This window comes from Rhinopithecus roxellana, chromosome 11 (assembly GCF_007565055.1).
Source record: "Rhinopithecus roxellana isolate Shanxi Qingling chromosome 11, ASM756505v1, whole genome shotgun sequence".
Taxonomy (NCBI): domain Eukaryota; kingdom Metazoa; phylum Chordata; class Mammalia; order Primates; family Cercopithecidae; genus Rhinopithecus; species Rhinopithecus roxellana.
In genome coordinates this window covers 108,987,249-109,008,315 of record NC_044559.1, presented here as the reverse complement: position 1 = coordinate 109,008,315, position 21,067 = coordinate 108,987,249, and the positions used below count along the sequence as shown (strand labels likewise).

Sequence of the window (21,067 nt, the reverse complement as noted above, 5' to 3'; positions counted from 1 at the left end):
CTGATTACACAGGCAGTACTCACTCTACTGCTTTTGTTTTTTGTTTTGCTTGTTTTTTTTTTGAGATGGAGTCTCACTCTGTTGCCCAGGCTGGAGTGCACTGGTGCAATCTTGGCTCACTGCAACCTCCACATCCCGGGTTCAAGTGATTCTCCTGCCTCAGCCTCCTGAGTAGCTGGGACTACAGGTGCACGCCACCATGCCTGGCTAATTTTTGTACGTTTTAGTAGAGATGGGGTTTCACCATATTGGCCACGCTGGTCTCAAACTCCTGACCCTGTGATTCGCCTGCCTCGGCCTCCCAAAGTGCTGGAATTACAGGTGTGAGCCACTGCGCTTGGCCTCTACTGCTTTTTAATACTGCATTGTGCTAGTAAGCCTTAAAATGCAACAATGAATAAGACATATTCCTTTCCCTTCAGGGAGTCTGGTAGGAGAAAGACATACAAACAAATAACAGTGTAATATAAAAAACAATCAGAGACAAATACAAAATACAGTCATGGCAATGAGGAGAGCATGATCAACCCTGTAAGTTGGAATTTCACAAGCTGTTTTCCATGGATCATTGGCATTAACATCCAAGGTGCTTCCTAAAAATGGATGTTTTGGAGTCTGACCAGAAATCTGCTTTGTCAACAAGTTTCCCAGGTGATCCTAATACACATTAAATTTTGAGAACAACTAGTTGTTTCAGTGAAATAGAAGTCAAGGACAAATTTGCAGATGAGAGGACATTTAAGTTAAGTGATAAATAGCATAAGTATTGTGGGGGAAGAAGGAGGTACACGGTAGTTCTCAAAGTGTGGTCCCAGGACCAGCAGCATCAGTATCACCTGGGAATATGTTAGAAATGCAAATTTGTGGACCCCGCCCTAGATCTCCTGAATCAGAAACTCTGAGGTGATTGCAATGCACTTAAGTTTGAGAATCACTGAAGTAGAAGACACAGTCCTGACCCTTAAAGAAGAATGTAATAGAGAAAATAAGGCATATACATGTGTTGAGTAACATGATACTACCTGTTAAACAGTAATACTGAGCAAAAAATGATTAAGTGTCAAATATAAAGAGTTCATAATTATTGCCATATAAAACTGAATTGTTACCATAGTGTATGCACCAAGATGGCTCAAAAGAAGTTACTTAATAAAGGAATATCTGTCACTAGCTCCCCTTAAATACTTAGCTATTTATTCTGAAAGATGCCCTCTAAAGCAATGAATGGCTAAATTTCAAAGGCAATGGGGCATAGTAGAAATTGCTTGTTTTAGAAGCCAGTAGACATCAGTCCAAATCCCTTCCTTTGCCACTTGAAATTTTCTGTGTGTGCTGCACTTTTTCTTCATAAAACTTACAACTCACTACCTAAAATTAAATTTTTATTTGCTTACATGTTTGTTGTATATCTCTCTAACATAAAGAGCAGGAATTTTTGCAATGCTCACTAATATCCATAGCACAGAGCAGGCATTCAATAAATAATTATTCAATGAATTAATACATTTATTATTTAGTTTAAATTCACACAAGCCCTTAAGATGGGCATTATGATCCTAAAATTGCCATTTGAGTGAAGAGGAAAAAGAGACTCAGTAAGTTGCTAAGAGGCAGCGTAGGGATTTGAACCCAGGTCTGAATTCAAGTGCGGCAATTCCATGCTGCCTCAAAAGTAACTGAAAGTGATTCATTTCTCAAGCTCTACTGTATTCAAGTAGACAGTCCATCTGCAATTAATTTAAAAGGAAAAAAATGCTTTCTTATCAATTCAAGTCACTTAAAATGCAAACGCTGAATTCCGATCAAGTTGGTGATGGGGTTAGGTCACTCTGTGGTCAATCCAATATTTATAATAGTTGGCATTAAAGAAAAAAGATCTATATTCTTGGCTAGAGATCTAAAGGCTTAGTAAGTTTTGTTGCATCGAGTCACTGCTTTCATGGAAAGATTTATATAATAAAAGAAAAGAGACATTTTTCCTATTAATGTCTTCTAGTCCACTGTGTCTCAAAGGTGATTATATCATACTTAAAAATACAAAATGTAAATGACCATTAATGAATTCTACAAAATAATAAAAAGTTGGTTGGGTAGCAATGCGGTGACTTCAGAAAATTCTGATAGAAAATTTCACTTACACAGAATAGAGGTGTTCCAAAATAATGTGGTGTTAATTCTATAAAAGAAATACTAATTTTGAAATAACTGCCGTTGTAAAGTCAGACACACTTTGTCATTGACAAATCTTTCAATACACTATGCCTGAAAACATATGAAGATGGAACAGATTAAAATAGAGTCCAATCCTATAGCAAGCACTGTTACATCTGCTGAGAGTTGCACTTTTAATTCTTGCTCACTTTTTTTTTTTTTTTTTTTTTTGAGACAGAGTCTCACACTGTTGCCCAGGCTGGAGTGTGGTGGCATGATCTTGGCTCACTTTAACCTCCGCCTCCCAGGTTCAACCGATTCTCCTGCCTCAGCCTCCCGAGTAGCTGGGATTACAAGTGCCCGCCACCATGCCTGGCTAATTTTTTTGTATTTTTAGTAGAGACGGGGTTTCACTATGTTGACCAGGCTGGTCTCGATCTCCTGACCCTGTGATCCGCCCTCCTTGGCTTCCCAAAGTGCTGGGATTACAGGTGTGAGCCACCGTGCCTGGCCTCTTGCTCACTTTCCTTTCTGAACTTTCTCCAAAAATCTGACTTGCTACCTAGATATCATCCAATTCCTCCCAGAGAGAGAAAAATATTTCCCGTAAGTAGCCCTTAAAGATAAGCAGATTTCGCTAAGAAATATACTTTTCTTCAATTTCTATGCACCCTGGCTCTATGTCCTGAGTTAAACACTTGACTCATGAATTTTAAGAGTGTGTTCTTTTTAAGATACGTGCTCCGCAATTTTGCCAGAACTGGAAATCAAAAGTATCACATTTAACACGTGTGTCATTCACAAGCTCTCTCAGGTCTATAGCTTTTATAAGTAAATTTCTAGATATGCAAAACTAAAAGCCTGATCCCGAACTGTGGTAATTCACCAGGAAAAATGACTCCTTACTTCGCTGTATGATTACTTAGCAGACCCAGATGGCTTCCCTGGCAATTCTTAGTAAAAGCATCTTTCAATTCCACATCTGTATTTTATAACTTCTCGATTTTTTGAGAACACATGGGACATGTTTCAAAGAACTGTTAAATACCTTATTCAAATACCATTTCCTAACCTTATCAAAAGAGAGTATGTCTTTTTGGCACATACATGCAGTGAAATCTTCCTATATTTGCAGAAAAGAAGGTAAAAAGACAATTATCTTACATGGATGAGAATGGCTAAAGTAACCAGGTTCAGAAAAAGTACCATTTTATGTTATAATATGTAATTAGTACTGACTTAAAAAGACTTAAAAAGCACATGTAAATTTACCTGAACTTGAACAGTACACTTGAAATCAGAAAGAATACACATACGTCTACAATAAAGTAAATGTGATCAGTTGGGGGAAAAATAACTTGAGTAAAAAAATTAATTATACATAGGTAGTAGCTGCCATCTAAATACTGAATGTTCAGGTGGATGTGATTCCTATTCTCTCTATTCATTAGAGTGCAACAGTTAAGACCTTGGGCCCTATAACCATATTACATGGTTTAAAATCCCACCTCTGTCATTCATTTTCCAAGTGGGGTCATCAGATTGTGCAATATTTGATATATATTTAAACTAAAAAACAGTAGTAGTCTATCTGAAATTCAAGTTTAATTAGGCATTTTTTATTTCATACGGACAACCCCATATCCAAGTGATTTTAGATGAATGATTTGTATGTGCCCCCAGTTTACTGATCTGAAAAGTGGGGATGATAATAATTATTCCTACCTCGCAAGGTTGTTGTGAGGATTAAAAAAGATAATCCAGTAAAGCATTTATGTAATATTTAGTGCACACAGGTATTTAAATTACTTATTATTATGACAGTCCTGATTATAAACTTTTGAGGTTTACAAACAGATCAGAGACGATCTTGGGTACACAGAGCCTGTCACATCGCAAGTGAGCAATAAATACTGGTTGAAAGGACACCCATAAAACTCAACTGTCATATTACAGGGAAGTCAAGGACTATTGCCGGGGGAGGGGATGGGACGGGAAACATGAAAGAAAAGAAAGTGAAAAGGTAAGAAGAGATTATACTAAAAAAATTTCCAATAACTCTGACACAAACTATAGACTTGTCTTCAAAGAGATGGTGTCTAAAACCTAAGTGCTACATCTGTAGGTCTGGGGGCTTTGTCAGTCAAAAAGGATGAGTTAAATTGCTAGTGACCTCCTTCTTTGGAGAATGCCTAAGACAAAAATCACTTGCAACATTTAAATTATTTGAAATTTTTAAATATTAACTATACAAAAAAAAAAAAACAGACTAAGCTAATAGATTACTTTTAAGAAGCAACAAAATTTGAACTATGCCAGTTACAAAAAGGACTCTATAATGAAGATCACAGAGAAACAGATCATGATCGTAAGAAAATCCTACAGTTCTGAGGACAAGAGAAACATATTTCTTAACAGACTGGAAAAATATATAGTTTATACAAAGAGAAACTATCCTACATTTTAATCAAGAGCAAAGCAATAGAAAATAATGGCTCTCGTCCATGGCCATACCACCTTAAATGTGCCCAATCTTGTCTGATGTCAGAAGTTTAGCAGGACTGGGGCTGGTTAATAGTTGGATGGGAGACTGCCTGGGAATACCAGGTGCCATTGGCTTTAAAAAATAATAAAATATAAAAGAAAGAAAATAATGGTTATCACTGAGATTGAGCTTTTGTTTCTTCCCTCTCAAAGTTCTCACACTTGGAGAATTTTTTTAGTCGAACCAAATCTCTGCTTTTATGAGACTTATTTCAAAAAATGGTATTTTTTCCATTGGCTTCTTTGTTGCCAAAGAAAAATGTCTTATCTCTACACAACAAAAGGCCGTTGAAATAAGACTGTGCTCCAATCTGAAAGTTAGATAAGCCTGGGAAGAAGTATATCCTCCAGAAAGGTGGAAAGCTAAAGAGGTTTATCACATAATGGAATATGAAGGCACCAAGCATCAGTTATTTAAGGGAAATAAATAGCATACTGAAATTAATATCTACGTTTCAGATAAAAAAAAACTGAAACCCCAACACAGACTGAAATACATAGCAAAGTTATATCTGAGTGATGAAAAGGGATCCTTATTTCTCTTTGATGGAGAACAGACTGCCACAGAAAAAAACAGGATGTAGAAGAATTTATTGAGTGACAGGAACTGTGGATCTATTAAGGAAAAAAACAAAAATAAGGAGTAATATACACCAAATTCAGGCTAGTAATTACCTCTGAAGGAAGGGAATAGGAAAGGAGTGGCATAAAAGGGCCTTATTATATTTGCAGTCATTTATGTCCTCAGGAGAGAGAAAGGAGGAAACGGAAAGGTTATGAGGGGTGGAGGTGAAGCTGAAATGTTAAGATGACAAAGATGGGTGGCAAGCATTTAGAAGTAACATTTTTTCCTATACTTTGTTTGCCTAAAATATTTTATAACTATTATTTCTTAATGTTGACAACAGGCTTCTAACTTTTATTATGGGGATACGGTTTACTGGTATCACACAGTTATCTTAAGAGTCTAACAGAGACACAATGTCCAACATTAAAAATCCGTATGTATCATATGATAAATACATACTATATAAGTCATGAAGCAGAATCCAATTTAAGAAGAAGACTGCTATGACAGATTATTAGTCCTTTCTTAGTGTATTTGTTTGTTTTTTGGTAAGGAGAGAAGTACTAAGAAAGATGCGCCAACTTATTAAATCTAGGTGTTCTCCAAATTCTCACTCAAAATGCTCTCACTTGCAGAGTGAGAGCTAGTACTTTGAACTTATATCTCCAAGTTTCCAATCTATAGATCCAGCAATTACCATGAGCTCCCAAGCCCAAATTCCAATAATCTCTGGATACTGTCAGTAGAATGTCACCTGTCAGGTCTCAATCACATTATATCTATTACTAGTAAAAACATACTATCTTTCTACTTAACCTGATCTTCAAGTAATAACAAACAGAACAAAATAAGAAAATCTGTTCAATATAAAAAAGCAAACCATGTTCTAACTGAATCATGCTAACCTTTCTTTCAACTCACACCTCTCTAGTTTTTAAAAGGTTTTGCTGGCCAGGCATGGTGGCTCACGCCTGTAATCCCAGCACTTTGGGAGGCAGAGGCAGGTGGATCACGAGGTCGGGAGTTCAAGACCAGCCTGGCCAAGATGGTGAAACCTTGTATCTACTAAAAATACAAAAAAATTAGCCAGGCATTGTGGCACATGCTTGTAATCCCAGCTACCTGGGAGGCTGAGGCAGATAATTGCTTAAACATGGGAGGCGGAGGTTGCAGTGAGCCAAGACTGCGCCACTGCACTCCCATCTCCAAAAAAAACAAAAAACAAAACAACAACAACAAAAAACAGCTTTACTGTGGAAATGTCCAGCATACACAAAAGTAGAAAGGACAACAAAGCCCCATGAATGCAGCTTAAATCATTATTAAAAAATCTGTCAATCTTGTCTTGCTTCATTGAAACCTACCCACTTTAAAACATTTTAATGCAAATCCCAGATATGATGTCATTCATAGATACTTTAAATATATCCATATACATATACACCACTAACAGATAAGAACTTGACATTTTCTTAAAGGCAAGATAACAAAACCCTTCAATAGTTCTTCACAGTATGTAGCTTTCTGCACTATGTGATTTCTACTGTAAGCTGACAAACAAACCCACTCTATTTTCATCTTCCTAAATACCTACTTAACATTAATAAAAAGCAGTATGTCATGACAGAAACGATAGCCCCAAAGGCTATGAAATAAATTTAGAAAGGTTTCACATGTAAAAATCATAATAGAATCCTAAGTTAAGTGTCTTACCAAGTAGCCCATTCCCAATGCAACTGCTCTACCTATGTATTCAAGTTCATTTAGTTCATATATGCACGAGAATATATAGTACCTGAAAATCTCCAGCACACAGAACAGTGCCTGGCACGTAGTAGATGCTCAATGTTTGCTGACTAATTAAAATTAGAGCCCTGGAAAATGTCAATAGTAAAAATTCCCAAAACCAACTTGGAGAGTTGTTTAGGAACAAAGCAACTGTGCTACAACTAATCTGTACTATTTCCCTCAAATAGTGTAAGGCAAATGCTGCCACTCAACAGCAGTTTAAGTACAATACCACTAGATGTCAGATGTGAACCAAAATTCTCTGGCATTATGAAGTATCTAGGCAAGAAAGCCTGTAGATGGGTGTTATTCATTCCACAAATATTTACCAAGCTCTTACAAATGTGCCAGGCATTGATTACCCTACAATGAACAAAAAATCCTGGCATCTGCTTTCTGAAGTATTTGAAGTTCATGTAGCATTGGGTTTTTCCCCCCTAACATTTCACACATTTCACAAACGGTATTATCATATCTAGATTCATAACCCTATTATTTCTGTTATGCTAGAATTTAATTTCTCTGCAAACTCAGAAAAACTTGTTATGGTGCTCTAACCAACTACCTTTCTATCTGACTTTATCACTCTCAATCCTTCAACCAATTAAACTTGCTTGACTTTATCAAGACCTTCCATTCCCTTTAGTCTTCTCCATTCTTCTAAACTATCAGTCTCCCTCCAGAAATTATTTTCATGCTCACTTCGGCAACACATATACTAACATTGGAACAGAAGTTACTTTCTTTCTTACTAAGATTACCCATGGATCAGTATTTCAACAAAATTCACCAGCACCCTCAACTTCCTTTCCCCTTAACCTTTCAAAGCATTTGATTTGCCAACTCTGACTATGGAGAATTCCAAAATACGCCTGCTCTGTTCTTCTTGGCCTGCTACTATAGCTGAATAAGACTGCATAACAACCACTGATTTACAATTTCCCAGTTCAGCTACGTTCTTGACACTGCTCAGAAAAGTCTCTTGCTTGCATTTTAATTCCTGCCCCCTCAAGGTTGCTGTTTCAAACTTCTAGTAACCTTCTTTTTTTAAATTTATTTTTATAGAGATAAGGTCTTGCTATGTTGACCACGCTGATCTCGAACTGACTTCAAGTGATCCTCCTGCCTCGGCCTCCCACCCAAAGTGCTGGGATTACAGGCATGAGTCACCACAGCTGGCCATAATAACCCTCTTTAACTTGCTGTTCCATGCTGATTTCCTCACGCTAGTTCGATAACCTTGTCTCCCAGTTCACTCAATTGCTATATCCTCAACTTTTTTTTTCTTTGCCTGTCCTCATGTTCTTTGTCTTATTTCAGGTGGGATTTAGTCATCAGCCCTCTTCAGGACCTTGCCCCCATAATTATCTCTTCTCACATGTAAAACTTTATGTGATAAAATCCCTGGTCTTCTCTCCAAATCTCATGGATATACAAAAGCTTCCCAAACTTAAGACAACAAAAGTTCTCTCCACCTTTCCATATAGCTATGCTCTCTATCCCATCGTTTTTCACACTTCTTAAAAATGCAGTGTATATATCACTTACCTTCAGTTACTTCTAATTCAGGGTTTCTCAGAAATTAACAAGTATCTCCTGGGGGGCAAAACTGCCAATTACCCCACCCTGACCTTGTCACAGTTTGCTGCCCACTCCTATTTGTCTTCCTCCTCCCTTCCGTCCACTGCACTGAAACTATTCTCAGTAACTTTACCAAACTGCCATTTGTCAGGTCTAGTCCAGCTCTTTAGTCCAAATCCTAATGAATTCTCTATGACAAAGGACAAATTTTCCACTCCCCCTACCCCACTTAAAATTATCAACTCCTAATAAGCAAATTACCAACTCCTCCTGGTTGTCCTCAGAGTTTTCCACTACTTACTCTCAAATTTCCTTTCTGATTCTTCTTTCTCTGACCATCTCTTACAGTCCTGCCTTTATTCTACGTGTCTTTATCCTCTCTGTGTATGGTTTCACGTATGCTTAAGACTTAATAATAACATACAAAATGACTGTCAAATCTATTTTCAACCCCTAACCTCTCTCTTGAGAACTCCAGAAACAAATCTTCAGCTAGATACTGAACTCTCTACAGGCATCAGAAATTCAACTTATCCCAAACTAAACTCATTTCTCCAGAGGAAGGAGAGATATATTTCACTTCAATATCCTTCGATCCTTAATTTAATGACACCCCCATCTATCCAGTCACTCAAGCCAGAAAAGCATAATGCTCCAAAAGTCATCTTTAACTGGAGACATACACTTCATCCTCAAATCCTTCCACCAAATCTGGGCAAATGTAACTTCTAAATGTCTCTAAATTTGTTCTGGAATGCCATTTTTCCTTCCTCCTGATAAACTCTTATTCATCTGTTAACAACCCAATGGACACCCCACCTGAGATCCCCCTGCCTGGTGGTTAAAACTCTGGCTTCAAGAAGTTCCGGCCAGGTGTGGTGGCTCACACCCATATTCCCAGCACTTTGGGAGGCTGAGGTGGGTGGATCACCTGCAGTCAGAAGATCAAGACCAGCCTGGCCAACATGGTGAAACTCCATCTCTACTTAAAAAATACAAAAATTAGCAAGATGTGGTGGTGAGTGCCTGTAGTCCCAGCTACTAGGGAGGCTAAGGCAGGATAATCGCTTGAACTCAGAAGGTGTAGGCTCCAGTGAGCCAACATCGTGCTGCTACACTCCAGACTGAGCCATAGAGCGAGGCTCTGTCTCAGGGAAAAAAAAGACAAAGGAGTTTCTAGTTTGGTGGAGGATATAAAATAATTACATAAGTGCAAAAATAAAGGTATATGCAATTGTTGCAGGATCATGGCCCAAGGAATCAGAGTCTGCATTCTATATATATTCATTAGATATAGACGTGCCAGGAAATGTTCTGGGCTTTAAAAAATAAAGTAAGAAAATAAAGTATCTGCTCTACATTCCAACTGACAGAGAAAAATGCTTAGGAAGAAATAAGTAATATGAGAAATGGTAATAACTGCTGTGAAGAACAATAAGCAGAGTGAGAAGGAAAGGAAGAGGGAAAGGCAGGGCTGTTTCTCTGAAGCAGTCAGGGAAGGCCTACAGGTGACATGTGCACAGCTATCTGAAGGAAGTGAGGTGAGAGGCCATATCACTTCCTTCCCAGTAATTAGTTTAGTGAGCGGCTCACAGGACTGACTCAACAGATGTTTGCTAAGGGAATAAACAAACAAAAATTATATTTCTTGATTTAATGTATTTGGCATTTACATGTAAATATTTCTGTTGTGTTTTTATAGCAAAGATGAAAAACTATCTGTTAAATATCAAAACAGGAACTATAACTCTTATAATTAAATCTTTACTAAATGGATTTATGAATCAAGTACTTTCAATGCAGGCCAACTAGCTGGACAACAATCAGGAAGGAAAATGGGACTACCCAACAAGGGGGTGTCTATGATTAAGGTCTTAAGTTACAGAGCAGCTGAAAAAAAAGACAGTTCAACTTCTATGAAATCAACTTGGCCAGGTGTGGTGGCTCATACCTGTAATTCTAGCACTTTGGGAGGCAGAGCCAGGAGCCTAGGAATTCAAGACCAGCCTAGGCAACATGGCAAAACCCTGTCACCACAAAAAATAGAAAAATTAGTCAAGCACGGTGGTGCAAGCCTGTGGTCCCAGCTATTCCAGGGGCTGAGGTGGAGGTTGCAGTGAGCTGAGATTGTGCCACTGCACTCCAGCCCGGGAGATAGAATGAGACCCTGAATTTAAGGGGAAAAAAAAATGGCTCGGCATGGTAGCTTGGTCCTGTAATCCTAGCACTTTGGGAGGCCAAGGTGGGAGGATCACTTGAGTTCAGGAGTTCAAGACCAGCCTGAGCAACACAGTGAGAACCTGTCTCTAAAAAAACTTTAATAATAAAAAGAGGCCAGGCGCGGTGGCTCAAGCCTGTAATCCCAGCACTTTGGGAGGCCGAGACGGGCGGATCACGAGGTCAGGAGATCGAGACCATCCTGGCGAAGACGGTGAAACCCCGTCTCTACTAAAAAAAAAAAATACAAAAAACTAGCCGGGCGAGGTGGCGGGCGCCTGTAGTCCCAGCTACTAGGGAGGCTGAGGCAGGAGAATGGCATCAACCCAGGAGGCGGAGCTTGCAGTGAGCTGAGATCCGGCCACTGCACTCCAGCCTGGGCGACAGAGCGAGACTCTGTCTCAACAACAACAACAACAACAAAAAATAATAATAAAAAGAAACCATTATACAATGATTTGATCATTATATAATGTATACATGCATTAAAATATCACACTGTATCTCATAAATATGTACAATTATTTGTCAATTACAAATTTAAAAATTAATTTAAAAAAAGCTCAAAATTACCTAATTACAGAGTTACCTCTAAAATAACATTTCTATAAAGAAGTTATTTCCAGAGGAGAAATTAACATCCTGGAGAACATTAATACTCTGCCATGCACTTTCTTCTTTTTTACCTGTATCGCCCTATCTGTTCAGTGTCTCCAATTAGTTCTCTGAAATCCTAAATTCCATGTGAAGTGTTTTAGAATCCTTAAAGAGATTTTTAAAATTTCATTTATTTTCTTTGCTGCCAAATTAACTTCATGCACTGTTTTTCAAACTCTTAAAATCTACTCCTAGAAATGGAATTTTCTGACAATGCTACTTTAATCCAATTGAATTCCTTGCATTTTAGATCACTATAAACAAGGTTTCTTGGGACTTGAAGTAAAAGATTTTTTTTTTTAACCTTTCATCTAACTTGACCACCTTATTTTACCAGTTTATTTTACAAAGAAGAAGTCCAAGTTGTTATGTAAATCCAGGATTACCATATTTTTGTTATTACTGTTCTAGCTTACACACATAGCAGCTATGTGAAACTGATTTCTAAATCAAAAGAGTGTCATTGGCACTCTGTATTAGAGAGGTTGATGGGAAAAGATAAAAGAAAAGTAGGAGGGCGGTTGGAAATCTGCTTTTCTTCTTCAACAGCAGAGGTTAGACACTAACATACTAAATTTTGCAGCTTCGAGAACAGTCATTTTAGAAGCTTGTGCCAATTCAAGATGGTAGTCATCGTTCGAAATACCCCAGTGCACCTCCCTTTATTCAACACATTTACTCAGCAAACATCTGAGCTCCTACTATATATATAGGTACCAGGTACTTACTAGGCACTGAAAACTCAGCAATAAAAGACAATTTCTATTCTTAATGATCTTTGCTCTGAAAGTAATACATAAAAAAAATTCTTGTCCATAAAAATACTGAAAAGTCAAAGTATGTAAGAAAAGTTTACTTTGCTTTTTTTTGTTTTTCCAGAGTCTCACTCTGTTCCCCAGGCTGGAGGGCAGTGACATGATCTTGGCTCACTGCAACCTCTGCCTCTTGGGTTCAAGTGATTTTCCTGCCTCAGCCTCCCAAGTAGCTGGGATTACAGGCATGTGCCACCACACCTGGCTAATTTTTCTATTTTTAGTAGAGACGAGGGTTTCACTGTGTTGGCCAGACTGGTCTCAACTCCTGACCTCAGGTGATCCACCCACCTCGGCCTCCCAAAGTGCTAGGATTACAGGCATGAGCCACAGTGCCCAGCCTGCATATTCTAATACCCAGCCTTTGCCTCTCATTTCTCTATTTGCCTTCATTAGGTTCGTGCTGCTGCCACCACCTCCCTAGAACAGGTAGGTCAAGAGGAAGAAATTCCCTACTTGTTTACCACATAGCATGAACGATCACTCAGACTGTCTCCAAAACATAAGCAGGAATTTTCCGGTAGAGAATTAGGGGAAAGGTCCATCTATAGCTTTTAAAAATTGTGAAACATCAATCTACTCCATTTATCCCTTCAAACATCTGAAAGCAGCTATCACTTTCTCTCTAAGCAATTCTCTTTCAAGCAAAGTTTCAAGTTTTCTCCATCTTCTTTTTAAAAATACATATCATAGGTCAGCCGGGTGCAGTGGCTCACGCCTGTAATCCCAGCACTTTGGGAGGCCGAGGTAGGTGGATCACCTTGAGGTCAGGAGTTCGAGACAGCTGGGCCAACATGGTAAAACCCTGTCTCAACTAAAAATACAAAAATTAGCCAGGTGTGGTGGTAAGTGCCTGTAATCCCAGCTACTTGGGAAGCTGAGACAAGAGAATTGCTTGAACCCGGAGGCGGAGAGTGTAGTGAGTTGAGATTGCACCACTGCACTCCAGCCTACGCAACAAGAGCGAAACTCTGTCTCCAAAAAAAAAAAAAAAAAAAAAAAAATCATAGGGTCAAAATGTATATGTATTCTTACCATCACTGCCCCTTTATATCTGAGGCTCCCAAGTGTTTTAATCATGTCCTAGTTAGTCAGAAGACAACCCTGGAGACCTCCTTTCCCATATATTCCCACCTGTCCACTAGAGAAGAACAAATAAATATTTTGAAATTAACTTGTTACTAGCAACATATAGAATCACTTATTACCTTTGTGTGTGTTTATGTATGCATATGTGTATGTGTCCATATATGACTGTAAGTGAGTTTATACATTTTACATTAGGAAATATTACCCATAATAGCAAACTACAAATAACTTGGTAATTTTATTATAACTACATCTTCATAGGACAAATACATGGACAGCAAATTATCTAATGACTTATCAATGTACTAGCTAATTGGGCTAATATAGAGAGATGGGTAATTTATATCTGAACCATAGTATATATACATGTAAAGCCTAGCTGTTAGAAAATTACAACCCAAAATACTATTGATACCAGTGAAACAGTACATGCCCAGGCCACTGAACATAAGCATCCATTTTAAGGACTTTTCTACCCAGCAAATAGAAGAAAAAGCCCCAAGTCCAGTTAGGAATCTATCTGGAGGCTCACCCACACTTAAGAGGAAGGGCAACTACATATAATTCCCCACCAACCCAGAGGCTACTTTGGGGCTACAAAGTAGGAAAAAGAAAAAAAAAGGAAGGAAAAAGATAGCTCTAAGAAGTGGCCATGGGCTAAACTGCACACGGACATGGATTTGTAGGCTAACTCAGGTAACAGCCTGCTCCTTGTCAAAAGCAAACACCAATCAACTTGGAGAAGAGATTTTTCATCTTAGATCTCAAAGAATCCCCAAGTAATAATTTTTGAAGGTCAAGAAACACAAAGCAGTTTAAAAACAAAAAACAAAAAACCCACCATGGAAAACAACAATATTCTAAGCTAAAGCTACCAGAGAAAACAAACAAGAGAAACAGACTCACAAAGACTTCTGATAAAGGAATCACCAGGCACAGATTATAAAAAAATTCCGCTTATCATGTCTGAAGAAATAAAAAGATAAACATAAAAGTGGCCCAGGTGACGAAACTATAAGAAGTGATCAAGCATATTTGCTGTAGTACCCTAAAAAACTTTTCATAATCAAACTTTAAAACTTAACTAAAAAGAAATTTACTGAACATATATTGGAAGAAATTATCCAGAATGCAGACCAGAAAGACAAAAAAGAAGAAGAAAAAGAGAAACTAGAGAATTTAGTAGCCATGGGAGATGGAGTAAGAATGAAATAATATCTTCAACATTACTGAATAATTGTGTACCCAGCAAAAATACCTTCCAAAAATGAGGGAAGAACACAGATATTTCAGGGAAAAAAGAAGAGAGAATTACATCACATGGAAGTAACATGTTGGAGCCAGGCGCAGTGGCTCATGCCTATAATCCCAACTACTCAGGAGGCTGAGGCTCTGAGTAGTGCCTAAGTGGGGACTGCCTGAGGCCAGGAGTTCAAGATCAACATGGGAAACACAGTGAGACCACATCTCTTTAAAAAAAAAAAAAGCAACATGTAGATAGGAAGGAGACAGTGGAGTTAAAATGTTCTAAGGTCCTTATATTGTATAAGAGTAGAACAGAATTAAGTAGCATTAGACTTTGATGAGTTTGCATATTGTTTCCAGGATAACCACTAAAAGAAGGGTAATAATGTTATCTAGCCTTTCAAGTAGAAAGTATAAAAGAGAAATTATTTTTTAATCTCAGAAAAGAGAAAAATGTAAGAATGAACCAAGAGGAAGTTCAAAATAAAAGTGAAGATTAAACAATAAATACATAATTAATTACATTAAATACATAGGTGACAATTTCTAAATCTACCTACGGTGAACTAGCTGGTTACAGAATCAACTCTTGCCCCCATGAACAACAGCCAGAAAAGCTAGATGATGTATAATCACATTTGTGTGAAGGCACCAGAAAGCTACCAAGGCAGAGATGGCCTAATGGGACAAGCTTCCAAATACATGGAAATCCAGAGAGGTGAGTCCAGTGCTTTGTACAACTGTTCACCTTGAGGCGTTTCCTGTTTCCAAACTAATGGCTGAATGGCTGAGAGACTGACCAGCTACACAGAACGTCCATCAATCTCAAAAGGCTGAGGAGACCAAAAAAAAAAAAAAAAAAAAGGAACTTCGGGGCCAGCCAAGGAAAAGAGCTCTAGAAAACACCATGTTTTCGGTTGGAGTCCCCAAAAGAATACAACTTGTGAGGAGGGGTGAAAAGAAAAAGCCCAACCATGTCAAGCATGGAGGTGTGCTCTTCTGCCTTCCTTCCAAAGAACATGCCGCAGGGAAGACTGTGACTGACAGCCCCAGCTGCCGCCCTTTGGATCCATCACCATGTTCATGTAGATGCCACATTTCCCCATTTCTGCCCAAAGTAGGATTCTTCTAAAAGACAAGTGTTTGCCTGGGGACTCTCCACTGGCCTAGCAGAGGAGTTCTCAGATCTGTGCTGCAGTCTGGGGCCCTTCCTTCCAATTCTTTCCTTTCCTCTCTTCTTTCACAGAGGTCAGGCCTGTCTCATGGTCTGAAGTTTTCTCCTGTCCTCTCTTGCTTTCTTCTTTATCCTTTATAGGCATGGCCCCCAATAAGTCTTCTGCATATCTCATCCTGGTTTAGCATCTGCTTCCATCTTGATGTCTGCTACTAAATATCAATTATCAGACCAAGGCCCGCCTTTCGGTGAAGGCAATCCTCGAGCAGAGATGCAAAAATTATAAATAAAACAGAAAACCAAATCTGGTGATACATAAAAAGCGTCACACATTGTGAACAAGTTTGGTTTAGTCCAGTAATGTGCGGCTGGTTTCACATTTGAAAACTGTATCAACATGATCTACTACATTAAGTGATTAAGGAAGAAAAATCAAAGGATTCGTGAGAGAGATATACCACATTCATGGATCAAAACATTCAGTATTTCAAATATTCCAGTATTATAAACAATATAAAATAAATCAAAATTCCAACAGAATTTTTTTCTTGTGGGTATAGAAACTGAAAATTCAATTCTAAGAAGACTTATTCTACCCAATAGCAACACTTATCATAAAGCCACATTAATTAAGATAGTGTTGTCTTGGTGCAAAGAAAATGATCAATGGTTGAACAAAGGTTGGCAAACTTTTTCTGTAAAGAGCCAGACAGTAAATATTTTAGGCTTTCTGGGACACATACAATCTCCGTCGCATATTCTTCTTTTTTTAACAACCCTATAAAAATACAGATCTATTCTTAGCTTGGAAGCTGTACAAAAATGAGCCATGGGTCAATCCCTGGAATAGAAGCAAGTCTAGAAACAGACCTACACACATACACTTTATGATCAAGGTGGTATTACAGAGCTCGAGAGAAAGTATGGACTTTCCACAAAATCGTCTGGGATCAAATCAATATCTACATAGGAAAAAAATTCATCCTGACCTCACACCATATGCAAAAATAATCAATTTTAGGTGAATTGTAGGCTTAATTGTGAATAACACATCTTGAAGATAACACAGGAGGATATCTTCATGACCACGGAGTAGAAAAAAATTCTTAATTAGAACTCATGAACTATTAACCACAAAAGACTGAAAATTCACATGACATTAAAATTACAAACTTCCCTTTATAAAAATTACTAATAAGAAACTGAAAGGCAAGTCACAGGTTGAATCACCTGCCAATCGTGTATCACTAACAAAGTCCTCATCCACAATATTTAAAGAATGCCTGCAAGTCAATAATAAAAAAGAACTGACAGTAAAATCCAAATAAAAGGTAATCAACCTCATTAGTCTTCAGGAAATCTAAATTAAAGCCATAGTCCACACCACTGTACAACCACTAGAATGACTAGAATTACAAAGACTGACAATAGCAAGTGTCAGTGAGGATCCAGAGCAAGTAGAACTCTCATACACTGTTGCTGAGTGTGTAAATGGGTACGGTCCCCTCAGAAAACTGTTTAGCAGCATCTACTAAATGTAACCATATGCATACCCACGACCCAGCAATGCCTACATATACATACCCTCTAGAAATGAGTACATGTGTGTACAAAAGTACACATATGAGATTACTCATAGCTGCATTGTTTGAAGTAGCTAAACACTGAAACAAATTCAATGTCAATTAACAGTAGATTGGATAAGTTTTACATATTCTTTTTTTTAAAATATCAGCTTTATTGAACTATAACATACACAAGATAAAAAATACCCATTTTAAGTGCAGGGTTCAATAAGTTTAGACAACTGCAAACACCCATGTAACCACTACCATAAACATGATATGGAACATTTCTATTATGCTAACAAGTTCCCTGGTACCCTTTACCAGTCAATTCAGGCGACCACAGAACTGTTCAGAAGAGGATTTTGTTTTGTTTTGTTTTGTTTAAGAGACAAGGTGTTGGCCGGGCATGGTGGCTCATGCCTGTTATCTCAGCACTGTGGCGGGCCAAAGCAGGCAGATCACGAGGTCAGGAGATCAAGGCCATCCTGGCTAACACAGTGAAACCCCATCTCTACTAAAAATATAAAAAAATTAGCCGGGTGTGGTGGGGAGCGCCTGTAGTCCTAGCTACTTGGGAGGCTGAGGCAGTAGAATGGTGTGAACCTGGGAAGTGGAGCTTGCAGTGAGCCAAGATCACGCCACTGTACTCCAGCCTGGACGACACAGCTGCACTGTCTCAAAAAACAAAATTAAAAAAAAAAGAGACAAGGTCTCGCTATTTGCTATGCTGCCCAAGATGGCCTTGAATTCCTGGGTTCAAGCAATCTTTCCATCCTCAGCCTTCCCAGTAACTAGGTCTACAGGTGCAAAACCATCATGCCAACTCACAAACCTGTTTAGATTACTCTTTCCTAGGATTTTATATAAATGGAACCAGGTACTACGCTTTTGTGCTTGGTTTCTTCCACTCATCAAAATGTTTTTAACAACAAGAACATGAGCAAAATAATAAAAAGTAGACAAATTATATTTTATCAAAATTAAAAACTGTTGTGCAGCAAAGGATATTAAGAAAGTGAAAAAAAAGGTGAAAAGACGACCTACATAATGGAGGAAAATATATGCAAATCATATATCTGATAAGGACCTGGTAACCAGAATATATAAGGAATACTTATAGCTCAACAACAAAAAGACAACCCCATTTAAAAATGGGCAATGGATTTGAACAGACATTTCTCCACATAAGATACACAAATGGTGACAAGCACACAAAAAGATGCTCAAAATCATTAGGCATTAAGGAAATACGGATCAAAACTACAATGAGATACCACTTCACACCCACTCGGTTGGCTATAATACAAAAAATGGAAAATAACACATGTTGGTGAGGATGTACAGAAATTAGGACCCTCATTCATGGCTGGTGGAGACATAGAAATGGTGTAGCCACTATGGAAAAGGTTTGGCAGTTCCTCAAAATATGACACATAGGATTACCATGTGACCCAGCAACTCTACTCCTAGGTATAACCCCCAAAAATTGAAAACAAGAATTCAGACAAACACTTGTACATGCATGTTCACATCAGCACTATTGTCCAAAGAAGATATACAAATGGATCTTTTATTATTATCTACCTTTCAAGCGAACAGAATCCTTTCTTTATTTTTTTTTGAGACGGAATTTCACTCTTGTTGCCCAGGCTGGAGTGTGATGGCGTGATCCTGGCTCACTGCAACCTCCGCCTCCCAGGTTCAAACGATTCTCCTGCCTCAGCCTCCTGAGTAGCTGGGATTATAGGCATGCGCCACTATACCCGGCTAATTTTGTATTTTTAGTAGAGATGGGGTTTCTCCATGTTAGTCAGGCTGGTTTCAAACTCCCAACCTCAGGTGATCTGCCCACCTCGGTCTCCCAAAGTGCTGGGATTACAGGCATGAGCCACCGTGCCCGGCCCAGAATACTCGTTCTTACACATTTTCAAGAATGAATTATGCGAGAGTAAAGAACTTCCTTTTTTTGTGTTATAGATACAGAGATCTTGCTATGTTGCACAGGCTGTTCTCAACCTCCTGGCCTTGGCCTCCCAAAATGCTGGTATTACAGGCCTGAGCCACTATACCCAGCCAAGAGTAAAGAACTTTATTGAGAAGCTGTGGTAGAAACTTAGAGACTTCCTGAGTTGTAGTCCAGCTCTGCCATCTGCTAGTAACTTAAATACTCTGCATCTTAGTTTCATCATCTGAAATATGGCGGTGATAATAACATCCACCTTAGAAAGCTGTTGAGAGGGTTAAATGAGTTAATCCGTGCAAAGTCTTGGAATGCAGCAAGTATGCTGTTAAATTAGCTTCCACCACCACCACTACCATCATCATTATTGTTATCATCATCATCATTATTCTTCCTACTTCCTAAAATATCCTCAAGAATATTTAAGACACCTGTGATTGTTCTAATGACTAGCATTAAAAGTTCATAAAAAACATACCTGGCCAGGTGCGGTGGCTCAAGCCTGTAATCCCAGCACTTTGGGAGGCCAAGACGGGCGGATCACGAGGTCAGGAGATCGACACCATCCTGGCTAACACGGTGAAACCCCGTCTCTACTAAAAAAATACAAAAAACTAGCCGGGCGAGGTGGCGGGCGCCTGTAGTCCCAGCTACTCGGGAGGCTGAGGCAGGAGAATGGCGCAAAACCGGGAGGCAGAGCTTGCAGTGAGCTGAGATCCGGCCACTGCACTACAGCCTGGGCGACAAAGCGAGACTCTGTCTCAAAAAAAAAAAAAAAAAAAACATACCTAATTAGTATGTTTACCTAACTGCCAGAGAAACTTAGTTTGAATGGCCAATATAGTTAAAAATGACTCTGGGAGGCAGTGGAGCACACCTATAGCCCCGGCTACTTAGGAAGCTGAGGCAGGAAGACGGCTTGAGCTCATGAATTTGAGGCTGCAGTGAGCTATCATCATGCCACTACACTCCAGCCCGGGCACAGAACAACACCCTCTTACTCGCTAAAAAAAAAAAAAAAAAAATTGCTAGAGGGTTCAGTGAATGCTCCTTCCCAAAGCCTTCAGAAGAGATCCATGTAATGCTGCTACACATTTTGAAAGCAATTCTAAACATGCCTCTGATACCCCACCCAAAGCCTTAGATCATGGACCATGCTTGAAAAGTCTCCCATTAGAAAATTTTTGCAATCTACTCATCTGACAAAGGGCTATTATCCAGAATCTACAAAGAACTCAAACAAATATACAAGAAAAAAACAAACAACCCCATCAAAAAGTGGGCAAAGGGTATAAACAGACATTTCTCAAAAGAAGACATTCATACAGCCAACAGACACATGAAAAAATGCTCATCATCACTCGCCATCAGAGAAATGCAAATCAAAACCACAATGAGATACCATCTCACACCAGTTAGAATGGCAATCATTAAAAAGTCAGGAAACAACAGGTGCTGGAGAGGATGTGGAGAAATAGGAACACTTTTACACTGTTGGTGGGATTGTAAACTAGTTCAACCATTATGGAAAACAGTATGGCGATTCCTCAAGGATCTAGAACTAGATGTACCATATGACCCAGCCATCCCACTACTGGGTATATACCCAAAGGATTATAAATCATGCTGCTATAAAGACACATGCACACGTATGTTTATTGCGGCACTATTCACAATAGCAAAGACTTGGAATCAACCCAAATGTCCATCTGT

General features: G+C 38.7%; 1 protein-coding gene across 9 annotated transcripts in view; it reads right to left on the bottom strand.

The window, feature by feature from the left end:
• The window catches only part of ARHGAP21 (Rho GTPase activating protein 21), a 139,219-nt gene that overhangs the window by 52,293 nt on the left and 65,859 nt on the right, over window positions 1–21,067 (bottom strand). The window lies entirely within an intron of this gene.